The following is a 25,709-nucleotide window of genomic DNA, read 5'->3' on the forward strand; positions in this document are numbered from 1 at the left end:
ATGAAGAGACCTTATGCTTATTGAAGGGTCAACTATAAGTAGGAAGATGGCTTTCAAGGCAATGGTTCAGTATCTGGGGGTTCACAGATACTATAAAAAATAAAATAAAAAAAAATTAGAACAACCTATCTGCCTAGTGGAAGTAATATACTGTTTCTCTGATTTTGCTTGTGGCCAACTGTTAACTCTCACAAATAACCATGTGCCCCTCTACATTTCCCAGCCGTCCTTGTAGGATGTTGCAATTATGTGACTAGACTCTAGCCGACAGGATGTGGGCAGATGTGATGTAAGCCGCTCCCAAACCTGGCCCATAAACTCTTCCCAAGCAATCTTACATATGTCTTTCCCTTCCTCAGCAATTTGGAAGCCAGGTGTTCAAGATGTCTCAGCTGCAAGACAGAGGGAGCCTATCTGACCCATATTGGACTGTGATGTGAACAAGAAATAAGCCTTGTTGTGTTAAGCAATTGAGATTTGGGGATTGACTGTTCCAGTAGTTATTGTTAATTACCTAAACCAGTGACTCTCAAACTTAGCATGTTTCAAAATCACTAGAAGAGCTTGTTACAATACAAACTGCTCACAGGTGACTTAATATGAAGTCTCCTACATATTAGCATTGAAGCAATACTTACAATAACATGAGTCCACTGAAATGAAGACGTAGGATGAATGGATGATGCCAGATTTCCGAGATCAGCATAATGGTGCTTGTATCTACACTGAGGTGTTACAGGCAGTCTGGAACATGATGACTTCAAGTTACCATGAAGCACAATTTCAATTACAGCATAATTATGATCTGGGAAACCAGAAGGCAGATGGATCAGCCTCCTGTGAGGTCACCTCTGTTAGGGAAAAGCCCAGGTCAGACTACAGGTGAAAAGTATAGAAGAGAAAATGTAAGCAGACACTGCAAACACATACCACGGGGAAGTCACATATTGGAGTCATGATCAGTGTCACAACCTCATACCTACATGTCAATCTCTAACAGTTCCAAACAGGACCTTTTCATTTCTGACTAGGAGCAATCATAAAAAGTTTCCTGCCAGGGGAAGGAAAATACCCAATAGGAATCCCATGATTTTATGTCAAGAACACTGGCAGAAAACAAATGAATTTCTAATGACCTAGGAGCGACAGACTCAACCTTAGAGGTTAAAAGCAGTGATTAGACAAAATTCAATTTTCTTCTTTTCTTTTTTCAGATATACAAAATGTGCGCCTATGCGGTGGGTATTTCTACAGTACTTTTCACAACATTGATTTGATTATGTTGCCTAATTTGTCACTGTTCCTTCCCAAAAAGATAGTTTTCCATCAGCCTCTTCAATAACTTCATATTCTTCTTGGATCCCCTGCCATGAGCCACACAGGCTAGTCTTTCTACTTATACAGAGAGATAATAAAACTCATTTTTCTTTTTGTCTTTGACTTACTAATATTTAATTTGTTAATTATCTCACCATAATATGATAATAAATTATCCATGTTTTCCAGACACTACTTTTTCTGTTTCATTTCTTTCCCTTGGTTTCTTGCATAGATCTGATCACAGAAATTCCTGCTTGGACAATGCTGTTAATATTCTTGAGGAGAACTTTGTTACTGCAAGTTATTAATGGAGAGTCAAATGAGAACGGTATGATTACACTATTTGATTTTTCCCATTCTATTTGCAATCCAATGGGATATTCACTCTTGATGTTATTAACTCTTCACATTTAAATTTTAATCCTCATTTATAAGCCATCTGTTGTCCTTAACTCTACAGGTCAAAAAAAAAAAAAAAGAAATTAGATTTTTCTCTGTCCTCTTGAGAAATGTGACTACAGGAAATGATGAGCAAAAATGAATTTTATTGCAGTCTTGACATTCAAAAATTTTAAATGTCTCAAAATATTCAGAAAAAGGTAGCCTTTAATTCTACTTCATTCATACTGTCTTCACAATAAGTATTATTAACCATCTGCTCTCTACAAAGCTTTGTGCTAGGTGTTGAGGAAGATCCAAACATCAACGAGACACAATCTCCTGTATCTTCTTAGAACTTAAAAGTAATATACATTCATAAGTAGTGATGGTCTTGATAGTAAATGTTAAAGTCTTTAAGAAAAGGAGAACTTAAAAGCTATATATCAGAAGGTAGATTATTTGGAAGAGGAATCAGTGACAGTTGCATGGACATCTGAACTAGTTCTTGAAGAATTGTAGGATAGTGATTGTACAGGAAGAAAGTGTAGATGGGAGAAGGCAGTACTATATGGAGCATGTTTGGGAATGGGGTAACTTTGGAGGAGGCTATCAAGACAGCATAGGGTATCATTAGGAATAAGGTTGACAAGAGGCAAACTGGTACCAGATTACAGATGTTTAAATGTAACATTCAGGAATTTAGAAGTCACCCTGTGGTCCTGAAGGGCGTGACAGAGTGTATGAGAGTGACAGTTTTGTTTTCAGAAGATTGATCTGGTAACAGGCATGTAAAATCTGAAAATGAGATTCAAGAGATATTGATGGAAGAGAAATTGTGTGGGTCAAGCAGACAGAGAAATCAAAGATGACTCTGAAGTTGAGAGCCTGACTGACTGGGTGGGTGGTGACTACGCGCAGCAAAAAGCAAGTCAGAAGAAGCAGCTTGTCTGGGGAAAGGTGTTACTACAGAATAGCTGAGTTGAAAATGCCGCTTGGGAACCCAGACAAGGCCAGTGCAGAAATAGAGCTGAAGCTCGAAAGAGGGCTGGTTGTTAGTGTTGAAGATTTGGAAAGAGATTAAGACCAAGGGAGGGGAGAAGCAGTAATTAAAATCACCGAATGAAAGAATATGGTGACAGAAACGTAGAGAGCTAATAATTATCTGGGACTAGCATTACCCGATTTACTTCATTCACTCACACTAAATTCAGAACAGCTCCTAGAACCTCCATCATAGAGAGAACGGTCAACAATGTTGAATGTTACAGTAAAAGGTAGATCTGTGGATTTCTGTTTGCCTTTGTGATTAAAGTCATGATTCTGAGAATCTACATAAGCAGTCTTTTTATTTCCTCCCGTCAAGTGTAGAATTTGGCAGTTAGGTAGGTCATTTGACATAGTCAGAAATCTAACTGGGTAACTCCTAACTCACCTAACTGGAGTTTGAATCATTCATTTGGATTTTCTAGAAGTGAACACATTGTTTTCTAACTCTGTGTCTTCTGGCTACACTCTAAGCTCCTTAAAGGTAGGGCTTGGGTCTTGCAAGGGCAAGGCCCTTGAAGGAAGCTTGATACTTGCTTTTGTTACGTATAGTAGTAGAATAAAAATTGGCCTCTACTCTGTGAAATCTTCAGCCATTTGCAGGAGTAATTAAGAATAAAAGAAGAGAACCAAGGATTCAGCATAATGTGTGTGCCAGGACCAGTAGAATGCTAAAGAATGGAGAGTTAACAAAGGTAAAGATGACCCTCGAATTTAACAGGAAGTCAGACTTCCCCTAGCTACTGGAAAGACATTCTTTATGGATTAAAAAATAACTATTATTTTCAATTTACAAATGAGTTTATAGAGGCAGACAGGTTAAGTCACTTCTGGAAGATCCTAATGTGTCAGCAGGAAATCAAAGCCTGAAGTTCAGAACTTGCTTACCACTAAAGGGCTCTGAGCTGTAACCTAATAGAGAGGTTCCAAACTTTCCTAAAACTTCGCTTCTCAGGTCATGGGTCGTTATGCTTTTCCCCGAGGTTAGTTTTACATGAAGAATTCAGGGGAAACCTGCACTGTTAAGTGACAGAGAATTACAAATGCTATTATCTTTTTAGAAATCATATGGGGCTTCCTTTCTCAAAGCCGAAGTGGGAATGATCCATGGGAAGATAAAACATCCTCCCCACTACCATCCTCCTCCAAAATAAACATTTACTGCATAATGAACAAATGTGGGACAAACACATTTACTTGCAAAATGATGAAGGCTATTGTTGCTTCCCTTGGAAGAGGTTTATTAGATATTGGTTGAAAAGGTTCATCTCTTGAATAATAACCAGGCATAAACTGTGTCCATGTTACCGTGCAGCTTCTTTTCATTTTTAGCCTCACTGCAATCTTGAAAGAGGGCAGGGAAGAGTTAACCTAAGGCCCAGACAGTCCCCTGCTGATCTGTAATGAGTGAGAGCTGAAGCTGAATGTCAATAGCTCCTTGTGAACTTGGGTAACCCAGCTGAGCCCTCTGCTTGCCAGAGCTGGAGGAGGTAATCAGCTTGACCTGTGTGACCTTCCTGAGGCTGTGCTCTGTCCTGCATCGAGAAGCTTCTTTGCATATGATTCCTACATGCTACTCAGTTGAACTTCTTTTAGGAGAACTGATCCTGAGTCAGCCTTAAGAGGAAACAAAATATAAATTAGTCAATGCTGGTTGCAGGTTGCACAATATAGTAGATGCTTTAAAAAAAAAAAAAAAAAAAAGTAATAGGAACACATCCTGGAAACCTCAAAAAGATTTCCAGGAACAGCTATGACATCTGCCCTTCCAGCGTTATTAAAATAAATTGAAGGTTATGTAACAGTTCTATCAGCACTTCAGATTTCTTGTGGAGTTGTGTTTCATCAAGTGCTTTCACCTTTCTGGGTTTGGTAAGTGGATTTACTTTTGTTTTATTGTTTACTCATCACTGTTTTCATTGCATAGTCCCAAGGATGCCGTACACACAGGGTTTACAGTATAGACTCTAAGTATACTTCATAAGATTTTCTTTGAATTTCTAACAGCATTTTGTCCTTATTCTGTTCAATAAATGAAACTTGAACAATAACTCAACTTCTATCTGGGTCTAAATATGCTGTTATTAGAAGAATATTATTCACTGAGAGAATGAATGTAATTCTGCTGCTAAACTGCATAACTTACATAACCATATCGAAAATGGCACAGTACTTCCCATAAAAGTAAGAGTGATTTGAATCACAAAGATTAACCTATCATAGACTATACAAATCCATACGTAAGTCCCATAACAAATACAGAGTTTATATTCCCAAGAAAATGGGGCTTAAATGTAACAAAAATGTTCAGTTAACTTATGCTCATAGGGGTGTCCAAGTATTCCAAATCAAAGGCACATTATTCCTCGAGGAGCTAGAAGCTTTATTCCTACCCTAAAGCAAACTTACCTCCAAGTATATCTATTATGCATATTCAGTCTTTAGAACTGAGGAATCCTTCATCATGACAAATGAATTTTGCCTGGAAAAAATAAATGTGTAAGCTGTAGTTTTCCCTAGTTTTTATAATAATGAAGTTTAAAATTCTTAGTAAAGAATTGCTCCAGAAAGGTGATATCTTTATCAAATACAATCAGCCACCGTCATAACTTTGCAGGTTAAAGGAACACAGAAGATACTGCTGCAGGGTGGGCAAAGGAAGCCAGTAAAGTGGGAAGTCACAATCTGTCGTCAAATATTGTAAAATACTTTGTCGCCTTCTTTGGACAAATGCACATGGTGAAACTGTGGGATGGGGGGGAGAAAAAAGCCTCCAAACAGTTCTATATTAAGCTTAACATTATACTCTCAGCTTGGTCCTAAGAGAAACAACACAATTATGAACCCTCAGATGAGCCGAGGCAACAGATGATAAAGATTACTTGAGGGAAATGACTCCTATATATTTGACCAAAACTGTCAAACACACACACACACAGAAAAACTACATAACCACTGCACTTTACCCAGACTTGCCCATTTCTGGCTCAAGCGTCGTGTTCACTGACAGCTTGCACATCTCTGGATAAATATCTTAAGAGGACAATTCCCAAAGGAGGTTGATTTTTCAAAACACATGCCACGTGCCCAAGTAAATCATGTATTGAGACTGGACTCTGACAGCCAACTTAAACGAATGAAATATATTTTCCTTGCCGATTTTTAAAAGCTTGTCAAGATTGGCTTGCATGATAACTCGTTATTTTAAGCAAAGTCTAAATTTGTATATAGAGTTAGCCTCTAGAAAGTATCACGTTTGTTTTGCCCCTAGAATATTTTCTTATTACAAAGATGTGTGGAATTAATCTCTGTGAAAGTAAATGTAAAAAGCAAATCTTCTTTATCTCATGGAATCGCATTATAACTGCACAGGAGCACTTCGCTGCTTTATTTGGAGTGACGTTTTTTGCTCCCCTGTCCCATGTCACCAGCTCTACCACCCACACCTCCCTGAAGGGAGAAGAGCTCTGTCAAAAGACTGCCTGGTAAATCAAAGAGCGCTTCGTGGACAGTCATACTGTGTGTTGCACCAGAATGAGCCCTAGTTATGCAGCATTCTCCAAATGACTTTCTGCTGGCTCTCTCTTCAATCAAATGCCTGATACCTGAAATGAATGAGGAGACTTTGGAAATTGCTACAGTAGCTAGGTTAAGCTAAACAAACACACTTAAGTTTTGCCTAGTTCCATAGTTCTATAGCCAAATGTGACTTGCACAGATTAGCTGCCAAAATATACTTTTCAAGCGATCTTTACTGAGCTCACAAACATGACCATTGTGCTAGGTACTAAGCAACATGAAGACTGATAATGCTACCATCCCTCAGACATTTTTAAGGGCCATACATGATGGAGACTCTGTCACACTCTGTGTGATGAGTAAGGGGAAAGAAAGACAATTAAGATAAGATGTCCAATCTACAGGAGTTTCCACTCAAGCAAGAGGAAAAGAGAAGTAATAATTATAATAAATTGTACACAAACCATAAAAGAATTATAAGTCATGTACTGAGTACCCAAAGATGGGAGAAGTCGTTGTTGTTGTCTGTTTTTTCTGAGCCACTCAGCAGAGGTGGCCTGAGTGAGGCCTTCAAAGATGGCTTTGAACTAGGAACTGGAGATGCCCAATGCTACTTGAGGATCCATATATTAGTAGGTAGCCCACTACTGGAAATGCTGAGACTCACCCTGGGTAAAGGGGAAGAACAACAAAAGCTAGAAGACAGGGCAACCAATTTTTATACTGTGTTTATTATGAAAGATTCCTAACATTCACAAAAGGGAGAGAATAATAAAATGATCCCTCAAATAAATGCCCATCACCCACATTTAAAGATTATCAAATTGGTGGCACATTTGTTTTATCTACTAGTTTTCTTTTCTACCTGAGTTTTTAAAAAAAATTTTAAGTGTTTTTTATTTATTCTTGAGAGAGAGAGAGAGAGAGAGAAAGCATGAGCGGGGGAGAAGCAGAGCAAGAGAGGGACACAGAATCCAAAGCAGGCTCCAAGCTCTGAGCTAGTAGCACAGAGCCCAATGCAGGGCTCGAACTCACAAGCCATGAGACTGTCACCTGAGCTGAAGTCGGACGCTCAACTGACTGAGCCACCCAGATGCCCCTCTTCCTGAGTTTTTTGGGGTTTTTTTTATTTTTATTTTTTATTTTTTTTACCATTTATTTATTTTTGAGACAGAGAGAGACAGAGCATGAACGGGGGAGGGGCAGAGAGAGAGAGGGAGACACAGAATCGGAAGCAGGCTCCAGGCTCTGAGCCATCAGCCCAGAGCCTGACGCGGGGCTCGAACTCACGGACCGCGAGATCGTGACCTGGGCCGAAGTCGGACGCTCAACCGACTGAGCCACCCAGGAGCCCCTTCCTGAGTTTTTTAAAAAGGATATCCCAGACATCTATCAGTTCACCTCTTCTGATTTCAATATGTGTCTCTAAAATGAATGGGCATTATCTTATATAATCACAATGCGGTTATCATGAACAAAATTAGTGATAATTCTGAAGTATCACCTAATAGTAGGGCCATATTAAATTTCCCAATTTTCCTCAAAACTGTCTTTTTACATGGCTAATATTAAGTTGGTGATGGGTTTTGTTTTCTTAAGCTCAAATGCCATCCCATGGAGTTGGGTAGTATCTCATAGGCAGTGGGATTTGCTGGAGGGCCTGGACTATATCTAAATCCTTATTGAATTGCCCTGTACCTAGCACAGTTCCCAGCCCAGGATTAACCCTACACAAATGTTTGCTGAACTGCACTGACTTGAACTGAATAAAGCTTTTAAGTAGATTGGCATCTCATCAATACTCAGTTTTAACACAGTGTTAGTGGCGCTAGGAAGGGGCATTGGAAAGCCTGTCCTCACAAAAACTCTGTACGCTCAGGAGGTGGTAAGACATGTGGTCAAATTGTAGGTGTCAAAGTCCTACAAACCATAAACTAGAACTTCATAGAACAGAAATTTCTCAGTTTATAGATTTTCTGAAATGACAAGTCTGTGCCTTCTGGGTAGAGGCCATACTTTACTTACCCTTGCATACCTGAATAGACTAATATCTGAACAAACAAATATCAAAGATAGATGTTCCTCAACCAGACCAAAATATTTCCTTCTGATGATTAAAATTTTAAAAATATTTCTTTCAACAATATTTCGGGTGGGTTTTTCTTGGACTAGCCTGTGTATTCTTAGTACCTAAGTAAAGAAACCACCTGAAGAGAGAGAACTCTATCCAGGAAGAATGGTACTGATCACTGTAGCAAAGTTTCATTGCCTTATACTTTGACACACACTTATACATTTCTTATCCCATTGTTTTGCTTTGTTACTCACAATTAGTGGAATATATAAATAGTATAGTATTGTCTAACATTTAATAGGTAAGTAAACTGAGGTCCAGAGTAAGGGAGTGCTGTAGTCAAGGCCTTGAAGCTATTTATTGGTGGAGGCAATTTGAAGTCAAGTCTTTGGATACCAAGAACAGCGCTGGTGGTTTTATGTTTCAACAATTTTCTTGATTTTAATTTTCCATTCTTAGCATTGTTTTGATTTCAACTGTTCGATGGCACCAAATCTATTGAGCAGAAGAAGCTGGAAGGCAGCGAAGGCTCCCTGTCTTTGTGGGTGAAACAAATAAATAAACTTTAAGCAGTTTGGAGTATCTTTGATGGCTGACAATGTCCTCTTCATATAATTTTTATAGATTCTTCAGGATCCATTATTATTTTTGAAGCTCTCTTCCAAGAAATAAACAGAATCCTATTTCCCCAATACAGTAGGCCTCTACTTGTAATTAGTGATGTGTTTAATTTGTTCATAGTATCCATAATATATGTATTGTATGAATAGATAATCAGATATTAATACTGCATTGACTTGACATTAAATTTTACTATGAAAATCTTTATAAGATCGGGTTATAGTATTAAAATAAAATGCAGAGAGCAACAATTAGTTCTGGTTCAGTTATCCCATGGCAAATTATCTTCAATTATTATGAATAAATGTATATGGATCTTGCATTATTAATATGCAAACTATGAGTTCTGCATTCAGCTTTGTATTGTTGTTCCTTGTATGACATCCATTTTGGTCAGCTCGTATTCTTATTTCCAGTGCTACCTGAGTTTCCAATTTTTAAAAAAAATTTCCCTTGAGGTATTTTATTTTAGAAGGTTTTCCCAATTTTTGAAAATGGAATTGTTTTGCACAAGTACCTGTAGAAAAGACTGTGTAATTGTCAAGTGCTGTGATTTCTAAAACCTAAAGAGATTGGTGTAAGATATGAATAAAGATTATTTTGGATTTTCTTTTATCTAAAAAGCCCTAGAAATTTAATTGTAAGATCAATTGTCTCCACTTATGAGTCAAGTCTGCTTATGGGGGCTATATTTAGTTCCAAAATCTCATTGCAGAAGCTTCTGATTGAGATCACACTCTGTATTTTCACACAGTGATTTCTCAGGACACTCCACCGAGATAGGTGCTAATTTCTATTCTTCTTCATTTCCTACAAGTGGAATTAGAGTGAGAATGTTCAACCAGCCTTTTTTTTTTTTTCCTTTTAAATTAACTTTTAGCACTTGGAACATTCTTGGAAATGAAGGAAATTCATCCACCTAGATCAGGGAGGTGTGCAGATTTACAAGACTGAAGTTTTTTTCCTCATTTTGTTACAGGATTTGTTACTGATGGGTACCAGGGGAGATGTCCATTGACACTGAAAATATTCTTTAAGGAAGGGGAAGGATGGATGCTATTTAACTTATCAGAGTTGTTGCATTTTGAAACAAAAGAAAAGATTTTCTAGAAGAGTGGAGTTAAGTTGTACACAAAACGTATATTATACACAGTATGGGTGGGGGGGGGGCCTCTGGTAAGGTTCAGGCAGTAGGAAGTTTATCTTACAAAAAAGATGGTATTTGGGAGGGATGCTGAGAGGCTTACAGTGACTATGTTTCATCTCTTTCTGTCTTGACCACAGCACTGAACCAGAGGCCTTGCATAAAGTAGGTGTTCAATTAAAGCTTGCTGCATGAATAAATGCATGAGCCCAGGTTTATTCTGAAAGAAAATTTACATTCATATGACATAGTATCTATTGGAAGCTCTCAATTTCAACCCCTACCTCCTCTGGATATCTAGAAGATGCCAGTGTGAGCTTTCTAAAATGCAAACCTGGTCCTGTCATTCTTTTCGGTGATCACCTTCAGTGGCTCCCATTTGCCCATAGGAATCAACCCAAATCTCACAGTGTGACATGGGAAACCCTTGCCTGGGACTCCAGCTTCATCTCTTACTCCCCCTCCCCACATTCCACCCCCCGCCCCTGCAAATAAATTAGATGCATTGACTTGTATTCTCTTTCTGTGTTTTCGTGTATGCTGTTCCCAGCTTTCATATTTTTAAGGTACCTGGCTAATCACTACCTATCTTTTAGTGTCAGTTCAAAGCTCACCTCTTCTGAGAAGCTCTCCCTGAAACCCTACTTCCTACGGCTTGGCTGTCTCTGTCTAGCTATGGAGAAGGTTCTCTGTATCCAGTGGGGTTCTCCATATCTAGTGTGGCTTCCTGTCCTGGGTCTCTCCCTGATTTGCTCTCTGAATAACCCAGGTCTTTTCACCTTTAAATTCAAGGCACTCGGCATTATAATACCAGGTATACAGTAGGAGCTCAAACATGTTGGAGAAAAAAAAAAGGGAGCATGGGAAAGAGAAAAAGGAAGAATGTGAGAAGGTGGGGGAAGGGAAGGAGGAAGGGAGAGGGGGAAAAAATTACTATTTGTTCAGACCATTTTTCTAGGCTCTCTAAGCCAGAAATGAGCTCTAAGTGGAAAACAATGCCCAAAATTAAAACAAACAAACAAACAAACAAAACTTCTAAACATAAAACATACATTTTAAAGAATTAGCTCTTATATTTTGTAACTTGTTCATAAGGCTTAAAAGCAATAGTTTTGATACAATTCCTCTTGAGTGGCTACATGATTTAAAAAACAAAAGCAATAATTTTCTCATTAAAGCCTGCACTTTGAAATCAAAGAAAGCATAATTATTTTCAAGTTTATTTGACTCCGATGTTAAGACATAAAAACAATTCAGAAATAACCGAATTCTCACTCTAAAATAGTTTGCTTAAATACCAAGTAAAAAGTCAATTAGTTTGCAGTATCCGGTGTGTTTTGGGGTCATGAGATCAGTCCATTTTACTTCCTCTTTAACATGGGCTGGAGGCTCTTAACTATTTATGGATTTCACTGATCAGCAGGCTCGGCGAAATTCCAAGTAGCTCTGTATTTTAATAGAAGTGGGGTTTTCTTTAAACAGGGGTGCATTTAAAAAGAACTTCAGATAGGTCTGAATATTTTCCTTTATGATATGTAAACGTGCTATCATTTTGAGAAAAATACGCAAACTAGTCTTGTTAATTATAAAATCTAACACTACAATATGAATTCCTAAGGAAAAATTAAGACCTGGTGCTGGGCGTGGGGCGAGAGCATGCGCAAAACACTGAACACTGGCAGACTGTGAGTAGATGATCCCATTTGCTCCTCACGCACACTCCTACCCCTCTCCAGACTGCCGAGGTTATCAGAGACCTCAACAAAACAAACAAACAAACAAACACATACACTGTACAGGGCCGAGAGGATTGGGGTTTGACTTTAAATGTGCCGGTGAAGGTAAAACTCCTTGGACTGATTGTTCATGTATGACAATCTTGCTTTGGTTCTAATACTGCCCTTCACCCCTTTGCCACCTGTCCGCTTACAAACATTGAGCCCGGCAGTCGGGAAATCTGCCTATCTCTCAGATCAAGAAACCCTGCCCAAATCCATCCAGCCCAAGGCCGTTCAGTGCAGAACAGCAAGGCTACGGCAAAACTGAGAACCCAGGCCCTGGATTCCCAGTTGGTCGGACCACTAGACCACATTGCACCATCGGAGCAAAGACAAACATGAATTGTTCCAGGGCCGCCTCTGTTTGTTTACGAATGTGTTTGCAGCCGTTCTGAAGCTCTGTTGTCCTCATTTCTCTTTCCTGTTTGCAATTTGTAAGCATTTCTGTCTTCCTTTCCCCTTACCTAACCTATTTCTATGATCACTTTCATTCTTCTGTTTTAAATGGATTATGGAGCAAGTGAAGAATAAACTAGAACCCAGTAACAGGTTCTGGTTGTCTGGACGTTTCTACCAGGGCATTGATACCTATCTTTCTACGGATGATGTTAAGGAAGTGCATCAGTACCAAAGAGTATCTTACAAAACAAATAAAAAAATAAAAGGTGCTTAGAGCGAAAAGCAATCTCCAACTTTCTCTACACTTTGTGAGTCAAAGAAACTCAAGGCAGTGAGGAGGTGATGGAAGTTAGATCATCGATTATGCTTCTTTTAACCCAAATGCAATGGTGAATTTACCCAAACTTATAATGATGTAAATGAAACCTTTCTTTTCAAAGTGCCTATTTAAACACACAGGGTGTATCCAGTATCTGGAAAGATAGACCCACAGGCAATTTGCAGCTTTAAAAAACATGACCAATGAGACAAAACTGAAAAGCCTCGAAATAAAGTAGGGGGAAAAATTTAGCACATCATGACTGCTAACACTTGAGGGAAAAGCAGACACGTTTTAGAGGAGGTCAAGAAGGTAGACAAATTGCTGTTGAACTTTGAACTTGAACCCTAAGCGTCCAAGAGATTTTCAGCTTAGGACACTGGTTTTATTTATATCTAATTTCATCTGACTTTATTCCTTGATAAAGGAATTACAGGTTTATCTGAACACTGTAATTAAAAGCCATGGTCAGGTCAATATTGGGCTCATGAATGTAACGAATATATAATATTTCTATCAGAAATCAAAAACATTCTCGTAAAGGCAAAATTGTTTTCTCTAGTCTGTAAATCTTAGAGCACTTTTCTTATTCTCTCTTGGTTTCTAAGGTCTCTTTCTATTTCTCTTGGTTTCAAAATCTGTGTTTCTGGCCTTGAACCCAGGAGCACATGAGGAGGGCCGCTCAGTCATTGAAGCATCCATCTGGTCACCATGACAAACTGGTCCTATAACTAATAGAGCCGGACCCCTAGGTCTTTGCCCTTGTGTATCTGTAATCTGTGGCTAGTGGCTTCAGCCTGGGCTGAGTGGCAGCAGACAGCCACAGTGACCTCTTATGAGTAACCTGGCCAATAGCCCTGACCCAAGGGTGGGGCTGGAGCATTTCAGTCACGTCCATTGCCTAATCCTCCCAACTCCAGCAGAACCTAAAAGAAGCAGGAATGGGGATGACTCTTACCTCAAAAATGGGTGTAGAAGGAAGAAGGAATATGGCCAAGTAGCCCTAGGGGGTTAGAGGTTCCTGGCCTCCATGTCTTCCCTCTTGGGACAGGCAGAACACTTCAGCTCTAACCGATGGTTAAAGAGGATAAGACCTTTGGAACTGGGAGCTAATGGCCAGATTATTCATTTGTCTTAAAGGAAACAATTTAATTAGGAGCTAAACCACTCCTGATATCCACTCCTGAGAGGAAAGGGGCTCTCAGGATCCCTAGGAACAGAAAGAAGAATGAAATTCCACAGTTGGTTAAAGATTTTAGGAAGCCAGTGCTCCCTGTGACACACCCTGGTTATGATAAAATTGTCAGACTAATTCCTTGTAGTGGGAAAGCTAGAAAGAGACCAGAGAGCAGTATGCTGGTTTACTAATTCCCATGAGAAGTTTTTGGTCCCTTTCGTGTTCCTGATGGCTCCCTGAAATATTTTCACAGTTTGGTCTTTGATGATCTTATCTGGTCCTGGAGAGAAGTCCCAACAATTGCACATAAAAGAAATCTCATGAAACCTTGCTATCATAGAATATTCTTTTGTGTCCTGGTGTCCTTGGTGTTTGGAATCCCAGTAACTACACAATTATGAGCAGAAATTCCCCCACTCAAATTATCCTGGTCATGGCCGTCCAGAATGGACACACCTGGAAGAACCAGCTAGTAGAGCTCTGAGTTCTCAGTGGGCATGAAGAGAAATAGAGAGACAGTGCTATTTTGCTAACAGAATTCCCCTGAGGCTCACTTCTTGGTGACTTCCAGCAGACCTCTATCAAATTCTCTGATGTAGCTACCCAGCCCAATTCCTTGATGTCGCATATGGTCTGGAGGAAGCTAGTGCTATCCCAAATAAAAGGGGAGGAAGATTCACTCATTCATCCTCTTGACTCAAATGCCTAAAGAAAGAAGAAGCCCTTCTAAGGTCGTAACCCCATTCCGTCTTTGCTTTCTCTTCTTCCCTGGGCTTCAGCTCCATTTCCAAATAAAGACAAGTTGGAGAATCTGGTACTTTTTCATTTCTTTCCTAGAATCTAAGGACATGAAGAACCCATAGAGACTGGTTAACTGCTTGTTCAATTAATTCATTTATTCATTCATCCATTTAGCAGGCATCTCTTTAGGACTTGCTGTACCGTAGGCACTTTTGAGGGGGGGGGGAGGAGTGTGTTGAAAATGCAAAGACAAAAAATATCAGTTTTTGCCCTGGAGAAGCTCATATCCAGTGCCGGAGGCAGATATGGAAACAAATGCTTTGGGTGTGGCTCATGACTCACCAACTGAGGTGTATGTGCAATAAACATCATGTGTCTGTTTTTTCGTTTGTTTGCTTGTTTTGTTAAGGAGATTAAATGCTACTCTGAACTCTCATCTTACAGAGCATCTGAGAGGTTCAATTTCAGTCATCACTGAGGATCCCTTCCTGCTTTGTCCCTCTGTCACGCAAAGGTCCTGTGGTTTTTTTTTTAGCCCAGAGCATGTGAGGAGATCCCCTGCAATCTGTCCACACAGACTATCCTGGATGCCCATGGTCTAAGCCTGGTTGGTTGCTTCAGGTCTAGAAGCCCCATTACTTCCATGGTACAGATAGGCTACTGGATCCTTGAGGACCTGGGAGCCAGATCCCTAAGATCAGGTTCTTAGATATGAAGGTAGCCACCCCTTCCCAAAATGTGGTTCTGCTATCTTGTAGGGGCCCTGCCAAGGTCCTGCTGCCCATAACACCATCCAACTTTGCTCTCTTCCTTGTGTGGGGGCATAGTTTTCTCTGTCTCCCCCATCTGTATTTTTTCTACCCTCACCCTAACAGAATCTGCTCCAGGAGATGATATGTTCAAGGAATGAATAAAAAGTAAGATCTTAGAGATTATTCTGCCCCTGAAACCCAAGAGTGAGTGTCTCCTCAACTGTTCTGACCGTGGCTCATAGCCTCATCCTAGTCCAAGGCCAGTATCAGAGTATAAGCTTGAGTAAGTGATGCAGGAAGGGAGTAGCTACCTGTGGAGCATTTGGGACTCAGAGAAGTTGATGTTTCCTTGAAATATGCAAGGGCACGGGGATGGTATCTGGGGTCAAAGAACAGAATGTGGAAAATAAACAGAGATAAAAGAGCCTTGTGTATTCCAGCCAAGGTGAAAATACTTCTGTAGCTAGTGAGTGTGTCTACACGTGTATGTGTGTGTATGTGTGTGTGTATGTGGTGGGGGTGATAACAAGAAACGAGGCTAGAAAAAAAGGTTGTGACTAAATTCTTATGGTAAGTAAGGGGGTTTTCAAGGTGAGTTTCTAAGGTAAATAGTTTAGGGTCATTGCCTACACTACAGTATAGAGGGGAATCCGTGAACTTTGGAAGCTGTCAGATGTAGCTTGAAATCCAAGCTCCAGTGTTCTCCTGCCATCTGGCCTTGGGCAAGCCATTTAACCTGTGCTTCGATTTCTATGATCTGTCAAATGGACATAGATGATGGTAACATCTACTTTCAAGGTTTTTGTGTGTGTGTGTGAGAATTGAACAAGACAGCATATGTAAAGCATCTGCATAGTCCTAGGCACCTAGAAGTATTAAATAAATGTTAGCCCAGTAATATTACACTTGTAAAATTATTTTTATGCCACTAGATTCACAGCAACATGGAGAGGTAGGGCTGGCATGTATTACAGTACCATCAGGCAGCTTATAGAAGCATCCAGGGATCAGAATTTAAAGTGCTCATTGGACCAAACATACTGGCAGACATAAGATTTCATGTGACATTATGGATGACAATGGCCCCAAAGGTCAGAAGAGATGTACTTCAGGAGCAGCAGGTGGAGGGTGACGGGGGTGATGATTTCACCAGTGGAAAGGCAGTGTCTGGCACCCAGACACTACCCAAGTTGTTTTGAGATTCCCCAAAAGAACATGATAAAAACAAAAATGAGCAATCAAAAGATGGCAAGTGGTGTCTTCGTTTCCAAGGTCTGCTGTAACAAAGTACCACAAGTCAGATTTAAAACAGTAGGAACTGGGGCGCCTAGGTGGCTCAGTCGGTGAAGCATCTGACTTCAGCTCAGGTCATGATCTCGCAGTTCGTGAGTTCGAGCCCCATGTCAGGCTCTGTGCTGACAGCTCAGAGCCTGGAGCCTGCTTTGGATTCTGTGTCTCCTTCTCTCTCTGCCCCTACCCCACTCACACTCTCTCTCTTTCTCAAAAATTAACATTAAAAAAAAATAGAAATGTATTCTCTCACAGCTCTGAGGGCTAAAAGTCCAATATTGAGTTGCCAAGAGGACCATGCTTCCTCTGAAATCCCGGGTAGAATCCTTTCGTGCCTCTTCCTAGCTTCTGGTGGGAGCCAACAATTCCTGGGACACCATGGATTGCCTCTATTGTTACATGGTGTTCCCCCGTGTGTCTGTCTCCATGTCTTTTTTCTTCTTCTTCTTTTAACCTTTATTTCTTTTTGAGGGAGGGAGAGCATGAGCAGAGAAGGTGCAGAGAAAGAGGGAGGACAGAGGATCTGAAGTGGGCTCCATGCTGACAGCACACAGCCCGATGCGGGGCTCAGACTCAGGAACTGTGAGATCATGACCTGAGCCAAAGTCAGATGCTTAATCAACTAATCCACCCAGGCACTCTTCTTTTCTTCTTCTTGTCATGACCTCAGTCATATTGGATTAAAGGTCCACCTGCTTCATAGGACCTCACTTTAACTTACGTCTTCATCATGTCTACAAAGACTTTTCCAAATAAGATCACATTCACAGATGCCAGGGCTGAGGACTTCAACAAATCTTTTTGGGGAACATAATTCAACCTACAAGTGATGTTATGGAAAGAGAACTGGGCTGAGAGCTGTGTCTGTGGTAAAGTTACCTCTTGGGGGTCAGGTGTATATTTGTGAAATTAGGAGTGGCTCCAAAATGCTGTGATTGTCTGAGCCTCTCTTGATCCTAAAAATGAAATACATCTAGAGGCAAAAACTGAAGTAACTAATTGAAACCATGTGTTCAAATCAAAACTGCAGTTTGAGGAACCAGGGATTACATAACTAATAACCTAAGCCCTTACTGACCCTGGCTACATTAGGAAGCAGTGCTTATGAAAGAATGCACTTCATTTGAACAATTTCTTCAGTCGGGCAGAGGATAGATTTTCTTGTGTAACTGACATTTCCCACCCCTCCCTTAAAATGTGCTTTGGTAAATACATTTGAAAGAAACAAATGAAGTGCAAGAAAATTTAATTTACTCTCTAAATCTCATCTTCCTATACAATGGAAGTATAGGAATTGTGAGTGTTGGAATAAAACTGTTTTCAACCCCCCCCCCCCACCTTAGGTTAATTGTGAAACAAAGACCACTGAAGACCTTCCATTCATCATTTACATCTGCCTTCTCACCTTCCTTAACTTTCATCCCCGATTACAGTAATATATACATTATATATATATATATATATATATATATATATATGTAGTTTTCTCAGTAGTACAACTGATGCGTGGGTCATGTTTTCCAGTGTGATTTTTGTCCTCCGAACATGCCACATTGTAATGGAATCTTGCCTATTGATATCCAGCCAACAATTCCCACATCATATTTTCTCATCATTACATGTTTTATGATTTGATTGTATATTTGAATAAGGGGCAACTGCTAGGATTCCATCTTGGGTTGACACTTACCCAGTCTTCCTAATAAAGATATAAAAGTTTGGTAGATCTTAAAAGGTAGTTCAAATGGGAAGAGAATTCTTTTAGGGGGATAGTTTGAGAAGAGACTTAGGGGCTGAAGAACATAGCACGTTTTTGAAGGAAATTGTTTTATTTCATTAGTGATCTAGTCTCAGATGAGCCTGTAAAAGGCATGGTGGGCCCCAGTTACAAAAGGGCTTTGTCTGCAAGACTGAGAATGTTGGAATTTATTCTGTAGGCAGCAAAGAGCCCATGAAAGTTTTGGGGAAGGTGGTTAACATTTGAGTGTTTTAGGAGGCTATCCTGTTAGCAACACAGAAGGTGGGCTGGTGAGGGAGAATCTGCATTTGCAGAGACCATCTGTGAGGTCATTACAAAAGTCAAAGCAAGAGGTAATTCCAGCCCGCACCAAGCTAGTGATGTTGGGAGAGAAATGGAAGGTATAGATATAAGAGACAGGGCAGACCCAGAAACAATTGGCCATTGGCACGAAAGTGGGACTTCTGGTCCTAGCAAACGGAGGAATGATGTGACCCCATGATGTGACCATGAATGTGTGAGAAGGACTGTGTTCTATTTTGGACGTGTTGAGTTTGAGGTGACTTCAGGACAACCCAGTGAAGATGTTCCCTGGGAAGCATGAGGTCACTATCTCTGCTCTGGCATGTTTATAAAGAAGAATCCCAAGGGCACAGACTACAGCTCAGTGTCCTTTGCTGAATTCAGATGCCCTGCACTGTGTTTATTGAACACGTAGGGGTCACACAGAAAATCCAGGTTAAGATCTTTACACAGCATTTTTCATCGAACATGCAAGAAAGTCATTAGCAACCCCACCTATCTATTCAGCCATAGATGCAGAAAACTTGTAGTTCTAACATTCTTAGTGTAGCAACTTTTGAACAGGACATCCTTCTAAAATCAGCTTTTTACTGGGGAGTGAAAAGTGATGCAGGAATAGCCTGAAGTCACGTGTTCCATATCCCAAGAAATGGGAGTCGATTTCAGAAGCCTGAACTCCCAGATGCCTACTTTCATCAGGTTCCTTTTTTTTTTTTTCCTTTGGTAGTTGATATATTAACATTATACATTACAGTAGTTTCAAGGATCCTGTTTGAGAAGAATGATGAGAAAAAGTGTTTTTTACCCATAAAATGGTGGTAAGAGGATGGGGGGAGAGAAGGGTGGGTTAGATGCCAAAAGCGATCATGTGTTCTAGATATGCCCTTGGTTGGTATGCTCATAAAAATAATTTACAGGGGGAAAGTTGACATGGGGCCACTTTGTGTCCTTACAAGCAGTGCCTTCTGACTTCAGTCAAGAGAAACAAAAATATGAATAGGGCAGAGGTAAAGAAACAACATGACATGCTGACATGTGGAGACGCAGCACCAAAAACAGTTATCTTGCCCCATTTGACAAAGGAAGTTCATTTGCTTTTCTGTCCACTCAGGCAGGATGGAATTGGAGAAGGTATTCTGCACCAGAAGCCAGGATCTCTGGGTTCCAGTTCTGACTGTGCCCCTAAAGAGAAGTTCTGCTACTCACCTTGGGTAAATCACGTCACCCTCTGCATGGTGGCAGTTTGGCTATAATTTTCTCTCCTTCACTCGTCACCTTCTCCATTGATTCTCCAACCCTTCAACCTTCTTTAAGTAACCACTCATGAGATACATAAAATACCTCTATATTTTTGGATGTTGTATATTTCCTACTGAGAGAAGCTCCTCTTCTTGTGGCGAATAATGAAAATTACAAGTGCCTGGCTCATTTGTGTCAAGATGATATGAGGAAACTGAAGGTCACTCTCAGCATACTTTACCATGCCTCCCAGGCATTGCTGATAAGAAAAAGACAGAAGGACAAAGACAAAATTAACTTTTAATTTCCCATCCAAGCTACAACTAACAGAAACAGAGAGACGGGGAAGACTGTCTTCTAATATACAAGGGAGAATTATATATTAAATATCTTATCTGATTTAACTTATCAGAGATAACCAAGCATGCGACTATTTAAATCTATATTTATAGGGAAGGTCTCTAGCTCTGAGCTCCAATAAATTTCAGTGACACATTTTCATATCTAGTATCAGTCCAAAAATCTTTTGGCCCTAAATTAGATGTATAAATAAACAAATCAGATACATTAATTTTCTCTTTGGAGTAGTTTTCTTTCCAAGCAATCACTCAAGTTATTTACATGCTGATAGAAGACATTACTTAACATAATGAGTAATTTTCTCACTCTGCAAGGTATTAGCCACCAAACAGGCTTCAGTAATTTTTTTTTTAATTCTATAGCCTCACCAGGTATCTTAGTAAAGAACCTGATTTTTTTTTGTATCTGACTTATTTTATGAAATTGGATCAATAATTATGACAGCTAAAGCATTAGCCATATAAGCCACCAGACAGTATTGTCGAGGATATATATTAACTATGGGCAATGAATTAATTTTGCAGAATACCCCACCCATAAATTAGCTATGAAGCTTAAAGAAAAGGACTAGCACTTTCAAATGATAGATTTCAAGACAATTTTTGTGTGAGGTCTTCTTATAGAAACTTTTCATCTTCGCAAAGCGTGTCTTAATTCCACCCATTTTATGACCGCAAGCAAGGCACATCCTTGGCTTCAAAAAAGTCCAATTCAGCAACAAAGTTTAAACATATATATAAATGAATTAATTATCACTTTGTTGCTTACAGATTTATTCTTTATTTTACAAATGTACAGTTTACTCTATTGCATTTAAGTCTAATCTGATTTCTATAATAATGATTGCTCAGAAGCCCATTTATTGTATAAAACAGGTTTTACATTTGCTCTAACTTTTTCAATACTCAGGATTCCTACTGAATAGCAATGCACCACTCAAGAAATATGTACGATACCAGCTTTAGATTTGACAAGCTCTGAAACAGGCAAAGGAATAAGCATTCCTCCAAAGACAGTAGTCAAAAGCTACATAATAATTCTACTTTATCCTAAGTCAGTGCAGTGTAGGAATTCACAATGAAACAAGAACTCCAAGGGAAATAATAATCTTGGACTCTATAGTCCAGGCAGTATACATAGCACATACAATCTGACTATTCAGAGTTTCAATCTTCAAACTTCCCCTTTGCTGAGAGAACGTTAAATATTCTTTTAGAAGTCATAGGCTTAGTCTTAAACAGTAGAAATAGAGGTGATATTTAAATAGAGAACTATGCGAGGAATTAAAAGTATTTTCATTTTATGTTTAAACAAGGTGTGTAGGTTTCTGAAGCATGGACTTTTACAAAATAACATTTAAAATTGTTATTAGTGGTAATAGTCCATCGTAGAAAATAACAGATAAGCAAAAAGAGTAAAATAAATGTCGTCCATAGTTCCAAAATTACTAATATACATACATTCTGTTATAAGTTGAGTTGTGTCCTCCCAAAATTCAAATGTTGAGGTCCTAACCCCCAGTACCTGAGAATGTTCCCTTCTTTGAGGTAGTCTTTACAGACACAGTCAAGTTAAAGTGAGGGTATTAGATTGGGTCCTAATCCAACATGACTTACAAAAAGGAGAAATTTGGTCACAGACCTACTGCACATAGGAGGAAGGCAATGTGGAGAGATATAGATAAAAAACACTGCCTACAACCCAGTGAGAGAGGCCTAGAACAGATTCTTCCCTCCCAGCCCTCACAAGGAACCAGTCTTGCTGACACATTAATTTTGGACCTATAGTCTCCAGAACTGTGAGACAACAAACTTACGTTGTTGAAGCCACCTGGTCCGTGGGGCTTTGTTATCGGCAGCTCTAGAAAACTAATACACTGTTCATCTTTTTGCTGAGTATATATATATATATATATATACACACACACAGACACACATACATACATGCATACACACATATGTATAAATATTTTTGAGTTGATATAATAATTTAATACTGTTTTATAATTTTTTTTCATTTTACATGTAGGAACATCTCCCTATGTCTTAAGATATACCGATGATGATGATGATGATGATGATGTTGATGATGAAAAGGTTAACTTTGAACGAATATTTATTAGGAACCAGGCACTGTTCTAAGTATTTTAAGTCTACTATTTTAATCTTTGTGGCTTCCAGAAGAACATAATTCTTATTGACTATATAGTATTCCATTATATGAACATATCTAGATATTTGAAGTGTATCTTATTATTAAATATTTAGATTTATTCCATATTTTGGCTTAAATAAACATCTCTACCATAAGCATTTTTATATCATAGTCAAGATGCATACATATTACCTTCTTGGGATGAGAGTCTATGGATTCATAAATTTAAAAGTAATTTAGCAAAATGTACATATTTAGATAATACATATTTTGTTTTAAATTATATGTAAATATAATATATACTTGTGTGTGTGTGTGTGTGTGTGTGTGGAGAGAGAAAGAAAGAGAGAAAGAAAGAAAAGAAAGAAAGAAAAGAAAGAAAGAAAAAAGAAAAGAAAGAATTATCTTCTAGGATATTCATACAAATTTTACCAATTTTTATTCCCTCAGAAATAAAAGGAAGTACCTATTTCCCTTTATCCTCTTGTTTCTTAAAGCCCAGTCAATTTGTAGGTAAACAATTATCTTACTGCCTTAATTTGTGTGTTCCTGACTTCTAAAAACTTGAACTTTGAAAGTCTGTGCTTTAGTCCTTCCTTTTTTATTTTTTGGTGAATGTTTTGTTTGTTTACTTTTAGTCTGAAGTCACAGCAACAGTCTTTCTCTCTGGGTTATTTTTATGATCCTTCGATTTCCCAATGTCTTCTCTAGTTTAAGAGTTAACATCAGTCATTCTTTGGTCACTTCTAACCCACAATGCTTCTTGTCCATTCTAGGGTTTCTGACAACCTCAATCAAACAGAACACAAACACACACCAAGAGATAAAAAATAAAGGTCTCTACAATGAAGGAAAATGCAGTCATGAAGTTCACGCGTATTGCTCCAAAACAGACCCTTATAACAGAGTTTGTTTATGCAAATTTTCGTGACAAAATAGAAGAATCCGAGAGAGAAAACGAATACATTCTGCATCATTTTGCTAAGATGACTCTGACGCTGGCTCACATTAAATGCAAACACTCTTAACTTCTTGTCTGAAATTTTCTCTCTGCACCGTCTCTTCTGTACCCTCACTTCATCTTTCTTACTCCCTTCTCCAGGATTCAAATGTTACTATAGAGATTTAAATATGATTTTTTCTGCACTGCCTTCATTGATTTTCTCCTCACCTGCTCTATGGTTCCTTTTTCAGATGCTAATATCACACTTTACATAAATCTCCCGTTGAATGTCCCTTAATTATTTACTTCTATACCTGTTTCCCACACTGGACTGTGAACATCTTTAGATCCTTGTGCCTTTCAGCTTTGTAGTTTTAGTGCCTGATCCCAGACAAAGGCTAGCATGGAATAACCACAGAACTGGTGATGTCATTCATGGTAGGGGTATATTTGGATTGAGGGTAGATCCAAATATTTACTCTTATGTCTAAAGCTAAATCGTAGCTTTGTTGAAATTTGTTGATGTGCAGAGTTACCTCTTTGGAAGGCCACAAACATACTAGCTTACGCACAAAAGAATGATATGTTCCCTAAAGGACTTAGTTATATATCCATCCATGCATATGTGACAATTATAAATATCACTGGTCTCCGTATCTCCCCTGGTCTTAGGCTTTTGTTGTTGTTGCTTCATCTGTAAAACAAGAGTGTTGTGACACGATCTCCAAGGGGCTCTGCAGTCCTAAAAGTCTGTGGTTCTCATTCTACTTAGGCAAGACTGGGTGTGAAGCGTCTTCGCTGCCATTTTGGGGGCAGGTTGAACCAGAGCTGCTCCTGTCACAGTCTCGAGTCTCAGAGATAGCATCCTGTTTACACACAGCAGTGCTGCCCTGCCTCTGATAGCTGATCTTATCAGACGTGGTTACTTCCAACTGTCTTCAGGAGCAGACAGCTGCTGTGTCCAAATTTGCCTGCCTCACCACTGGAGAGTGTAGTAAGACGTCACATTCCTTTTTGGGCTCCTAGACTGCTAGCCAAAGACTTGAGAAAATGCGAACTCACAGGGACAGAGAACCACATGTGAGGGCTGACCTGGAACCCTGGCTGCTTTACATTTTCATGAAGTTTGCAAATTCATTTGGCGGCCAGGTGGGGCCAGAATTGAAGGATATCGTCAAAGGCAATTAGAAACACATTTAGTAAGAACAAATGAGCCTAAAGAAATTGAGGATGTGGCACAAATTTATAATCTGATAATAATAATAACAATAATTATTATTATTTATAAGCATATAAAGTCTACAGATGGGGATTTAAAATTTTTTTTTAATGTTTATTTATTTTTGAGAGAGGGATAAACAAAATCAAGTGGGGGAGGGGCAGAGAGACAGAGAGACAGAATCTGAAGCAGGCTCCAGGCTCTGAGCTGTCAGCACAGAGTCCGATGCAGGGCTTGTACTCACTAACTGTGAGATCATGACCTCAGCTGAAGTTGGACGCTTAACCAACTAAGCCACCCAAGTTCCCCCAGATGCGGGTTCTTTTTGGTAAATATGTAGATACAGTAGAGTAATGGTTCAAAGTGAATACCATAAGGAGCTGGAAAAGAGAGGGCAAAATACCCAATAATTTGGAGGCACCCTGCGTCCTTCTACTGCTCTGCATGCAGTGCTGGCTAGATACTTTCAAGGTCTGGGTACTCTTCTTAGTGCTAAAGCTTGGGCCAAACATTAAAGACTTAAAAATGAGGAGAAGAAAATGATACTGCCAGTTGGAAATGGCGAAGACTTATTAATCATATTATCAAAGTGATTTTCACTTACAAGGAAGCTCTGATATGCATGTTGATGTTCAAGTTGACAGTTTTGAAGATGGAATCAAGGCATCTATCTTGCCCGGAGCAAAGCTGAGTGACACCACGTTAAAAAGTGATCACTTCCACCTCAACCTGGGTTGAGTCCCTGGGGCCAAAGGAGCCTTGAATCTGACTGGGCCTTCCTGAACAGCTTCTATTATGTGTCTCCCTGCAGTAGGACTGTTTGCAAAGGGAGTGACAGGACCTGAACCGAAATGACCTTGTTTCCAAAGGAATACCAACAGCTCCCTGAGAGGAAAAGATTTCCCTGATTTATGTTGAATTAAGAAGTTTAGATGTTAGCTTCTTGCCGTGGCTCCAAGGCGATAAAGAATTTCTTTACATGGATTCCGGCAATACAACAGATTTAATTATACAGATTATTTTAAATGGCTTTTGTGATGGGCAAAGAGTTGTGTTTGGCATGGCAGAGGACTCTAAGGCCTCTGGGAAGTCTCCATAAAGAAGTCGCCCATGACCTAACCTTCCAGAGGAAAGAATTACTTTGGGTAAAACACACATGTCATAAAAATTTATCACAGACGTGAAACCCAAGTC

At 39.3% G+C, this 25,709-nt stretch overlaps 1 long non-coding RNA gene across 2 annotated transcripts in view; it reads right to left on the reverse strand.

Annotated features, from left to right (window-relative positions):
- Positions 1–3,814: 3,814 nt before the first annotated feature.
- Positions 3,815–25,709, reverse strand: part of LOC125920811 (uncharacterized) — a 54,161-nt gene continuing 32,266 nt past the window's right edge. The window contains exons 3-5 of one of the 2 annotated variants that reach the window (XR_007457209.1): positions 19,807–20,098; positions 5,155–5,227; positions 3,815–4,362 (exon numbers count right to left, since the gene is read on the reverse strand). This is a non-coding gene — a long non-coding RNA (uncharacterized LOC125920811). The remainder of the gene's footprint in view (positions 4,363–5,154; positions 5,228–19,806; positions 20,099–25,709) is intronic. The other variant, XR_007457210.1, reaches the window with a different exon arrangement.

The sequence above is a fragment of the Panthera uncia genome, chromosome C2 (assembly GCF_023721935.1).
Source record: "Panthera uncia isolate 11264 chromosome C2, Puncia_PCG_1.0, whole genome shotgun sequence".
NCBI lineage: Eukaryota > Metazoa > Chordata > Mammalia > Carnivora > Felidae > Panthera > Panthera uncia.